Here is a 5,020-nt window from a genome sequence, read left to right on the forward strand (position 1 = left end):
CCATGTGACGTCTTTCACCATGCTATGATGCAAGAAGGTCCTCATCAGATATTGACACCATGCATAGTCTTGTACTTCCCAATCTCCAGAACAAGGAGCCAAATAAACTACTTTTCTTTATAAGTTACCTACTCTGTGACATTCTGTTACAGCAGCAGAAAATGGACTAGGACAAAGACTAAATATACATTTTTTTATATCACAGTATGTTTGTTTACAAAAACATCTCAAAATGACATGAGAGACCATTGACTGGTGGTAAAAGAAAAAACAAAGCAACAATAACAACAAAAAACAGATGAGACAGTCTATCAGATTCTGAAGAAAAGTGTCAGGCAAAGTAAAAGTTCAGCTATCCATTCAGGGTCCTAGTTATTCTACGCTTTACCACATTAAAAAATGGGGCCAGGCGCAGTGGCTCACGCCTGTAATCCCAGCACTTTGGGAGGACTAGTTGGGTGGATCACAAGATCAGGATTAGATCAGGATTTCGAGATCAGCCTGGCCAACATGGTGAAATCCCATCTCTACTAAAAATACAAAAATAGCCAGGTGTGGTGGCGGGCACCTGTAATCCCAGGTACTTGGGAGGCTGAGGCAGGAGAATTGCTTGAACCTAGGAGGCTGAGGTTGCAGTGAGCTGAGATCGTAGCACTGCACTCCAGCCTTGGCGACAGAAAAAAAAAAAAAAAAAAAATTGGTGGCCTCCCTGGGCATGGTGCCTCTCATCTGTAATCCCAGCACTTTAGGAGGACTGCTTAGCCCAGGAGTTTGATACCAGCCTGGGTAATATAATGAGCCCCATCTGTAAAGAAAATTAACAACAACAACCTAAAGCCGGGCATGGTGACACACACCTGTGGTCCCAGCTACTCAGGAGGCTAAGGTGGGAGGATCACTTGAGCCTAGGGGGTCCAGGCCACAGTGAGCTATGATCCTGCCACTGCACTCCAGCCTGAGCAACAGAATGAGACCCACCCCCAACAACAACAACAAAAAAAAGGCGGATTGACAGTGGCCATCCTATTGCTCATCTAGAATTGCTTCAGAATATCTAGCCAATACTTATTTTATTTTATTTTTGCTCTTTCACTCAGGCTGGAGTAAAGTGGAACAATCTCGGCTCACTGCAATCTCCACCTTCCCAGGTTCAAGCAATTCTTCTGCCTCAGCCTCCCTGATTAGCTGAGATTACAGGCACCTGCCACCATGCCCAGATAATTTTTTGTATTTTTAGTAGAGATGGAGTTTTGCCATATTGCCCAGGCTGGTCTTGAACTCCTGACCTCAGGTCATCCACCCGCCTCGGCCTCCCAAAGTGCTAGGATTATAGGCATGAACCACTGCCGCCTGGCCTATGCAATACAATTCTGAGAACAATGGGACTTAGTAAAATCCTGTTTCATACTAATGGAAGTGATAATGTTGTTAGAGGAGGAAGTGGTATATACCTACCATTTATCTCTCAAATAATTTGTCTCTGAAACGATGCTAAATAAAGTAAAACATACATAAATATAAATCATCCATAGGTCCATAGGCCAGGGGCAACTTGGCTAGCATAGGCCATGTGAGTGATGAGGTCTGCTTGGGAGCCATCTCAAACAGTAAGATTTACTATATGTGATAGGATCAGGATTGAGGCGCACTTAACCAGCACAACCACTGTGTGCTGTGGGGCCAAGGCCAAGCAGATGATCCACGTGGTAAAGAGGCTGGTTACACATGAGGGGATTGAGCGAATAAGTAAATATCTTGAAGATAGTGGGAAACGAGTTATTAATTTTTGGAGGTACAGATATGAAAAGGGGAAAGTAGAAAAGCTCAGTGGCATTGGATTAGAATTGGTGTAAACTCGTGGTTTTATTTTTATATTAATATCTATCTGTATTGGTTTTCTATTGCTAATGTAACAAATTACCACAAACTTGGTGGCTTAAAACAACACACATGTATTAACTCAGAGTTCCATAGGTCAGAAGTCCATAGGGCTCAGCTGGGTTCTAGGCACAAGGCATCACAAGGCCCAAATCAAGGTATCAGTCAGGCTAGCCTTTGTCTGGGGGCTCTGGGAAAGAATCTGCTTCCAAAGCCATTGTTGGCGAAATTGAGTTCCTTGCATTTGTAGGACTGAGGTTTCTGTTTTCTCGTTGTCTTCAGCTCGGAGACCACCTGTATTCCTCATCACATTTCTCTAATCCCATCATCTAGCCAGCAACAGCACATCAAACTTTCTTATGCTACAAATCTCTCTGACTTCCCTTCTGTTCCCAGCTGGCGGAAACTCTGTTTTTAAAAGATTCACTTGAATTGACCAGGGCTACCTGAATAATCTCATCTTAAGGTCAAATGATTTAGGACTGTAATCACACTTGCAAAAAGCCCTTCACTACAGTACCTACTGTAATGTTTGATTGAGTAACCAGGAGACAAGAATCTCAGAAAAGCCGCTTTTAGAATTCTGTCTACCATACTATCCATACTTTGTCACTGGGTCAATAGATATCTATATGGATAGACACAGAAATAGAGACATGTACACATGTATACATACACATATTTCCTATATATGTCTTCTGAAAGGGCCTAGAAGCAATGACACCCCATTAAAAAGCAGTATACTTTGCACCCAAATCTTGGTTTCTAAATACCACTCCCCACTAAAAGGAAACATGGCTCCTTGTTGAAATGGATATTTTCATGGCTGAGGCAGGAAAAGTACAAGAGAAATCTGGAACATCTTATACCAGAAAGCAAAGAAGCACTCAAAGAATGATAAGGACGTGCCAAAAGGATACAGGGGTCTGGGCAACAGTGGCTTACGCCTGTAATCTCAGCACTTTGGGAGATGGGGTGGGAAGATTTGTCTGAGCCCAGGAGTTTGAGGCCAGCCTGGGCAACACAGCAAGACCCCATCTCTATATTTAAAAAATTGAAACAAACAAACAAAAAGGATACAGGGGCCAGCATGAAGCTGATTTCACTGTTCAAATGTGACAATCAAAGTAATGACAGTCATGAATTATAACCTATTGAATAAAATAAATATCCATGAGTGCTTATTTGTATAAATGAATACCAAAGGGAGAAGGGAAAGCTCTTCCTTCAGCTGAATGCCAGCTAATAAGTATAGAAGGAATGATGGAGTTAGAAATTACTATTTCACAGTCATAAATGATTCAGGCAGAAAACATCAATGGATGCTAAAACCAGTGGGTAAAAGTTTGATGAGGAGCAGGATATTTGCATAGCCTCAAAGTATCTCCCTGAAAATTGCATATCAACTGTTTATTAATTATTCAATAACCACAGTGTAGAGAAACCCAGCGTGTTCCATCATAACCAAGTGATAATAGTCAGCACTACCAATAATGGGACAAACTGGCATCCTATGTTTCCCGATATGATGCACTGAGAAAAACACAGCATCTTTTCTGTGATAGTCCTGTCCAAATACAGAGCCTTATTGGAATCTTGAGGAAACATCAGACAAACCCATGTTAAAGGACACTGCAAAGTTATGAGCCTGTACTCTTCAAAAAATGTCAAAATCATTCAAGACAAGGAAAAACTTGGGAATGGTTCCAACTTGAAAGAGATAGGACAACTAAATGGTCCTAGATTGGATCCTAGATTATGAAGAAAGAACGCAACATGGGAGAAATTTGCTTTTGGTTTTTTTTGTTATGAATAATTTACTGGAACGATTGGCAAAATTTGAATGGAATCTGTGTATTTGATGGTAATAGGCATTCATGTTAATTTCTTGATTCTTATGGGTATACTGTGGTTATGAAGGAGAATGTCCTGATTTTTAGAAAATACACACTGAAGTAGGCCAGGTGTAATTGTTCATGCCTGTAATCCCAGCACTTTGGGAGGCGGAGGCAGGCATATCCCTTGAGTCCAGGAGTTTGAGACAAGCCTGGACAACATAGCAAGATTCATTTTGTATTTTCTCTACTAAAAATACAAAAAGTTGCCTGAGCGGGAGGCTGAGGCACAAGAATTGCTTGAGCCCATGGGATGGGGGTTGCAGTGAACTGAGATCATGCCACTGCATTCCAGCTTGTGTGACACAGTGAGACTGTCTCAAAAAAAAAAAAAAAGGAAAATACACACTGAAGTATTCAGGAGTAATGGGGCAAAAAAAAGGAAAATACACACTGAAGTATTCAGGAGTAATGGGGCAATGTGATTACAACTTACACTCAAATGTTTCAGAAAAAAAAAAAAAAGTTTTAAAAACCCTCTGTGTGTTGAATTGTGCCTTCCCAAAAGAAATGTTGAAAACCTATGAAAACCTACCTCTGGTATCTGTGAATGTGATGTCATTTGGACATGGGGCCTGTGCAGATGTAATCAAGTTAAGATCATACTGGATTAGGGTGAACCTGTGTCCTTGAAAGGAGAGGGAGATTTGGAGACACACAGACACATGGGGAATAAGGCCACATGATGACAGAGGCAGAGATGGCTGTAAGGCAGCTGCAAGCCAAGGAATGCCAAAAGATTTCTGACAAACACCGGCAGCTGAAAGACAAGCATGAAACAGATTCTCCCTCAGATCCTCCTGGAAGGAGGGAACCAACCCTGCAAATATCTTGATTTTGAACTTCTAGCCTCCAGAACTGTGACAGAATAAATTTCTGTTGTTCTAAGCTACCCAGTTTGTAGTACTTGGCTATGGCAGCCCTAAGACACTAATACTATAACCGAGAACCCTGGTTTTAAGGGTTTTTTCCCCCTTTTCCTTCTGCGGCCCTTTGTATTAACTTTTTAGTGATAAAAGTGATAAAATAATAATTATTTTCCTTCTTTCCACCATAAGCTTGCATTGCTAGCTTATCTAGTTAAGTTTGCTTAGAAGTTCCAGAGACTGGCCAGGCGTGGTGGCTCACATCTGTAATCCCAGCACTTTGGGAGGCTGAGGTGGGCGGATCACGAAGTCAGGAGATCAAGACCATCCTGGCCAACATAGTGAAACCCTATCTCTACTAAAAATACAAAAAGTAGCCAG

The sequence above is a fragment of the Mandrillus leucophaeus genome, unplaced genomic scaffold, assembly GCF_000951045.1.
Source record: "Mandrillus leucophaeus isolate KB7577 unplaced genomic scaffold, Mleu.le_1.0 Scaffold147, whole genome shotgun sequence".
NCBI classification, from domain to species: Eukaryota; Metazoa; Chordata; class Mammalia; order Primates; family Cercopithecidae; genus Mandrillus; species Mandrillus leucophaeus.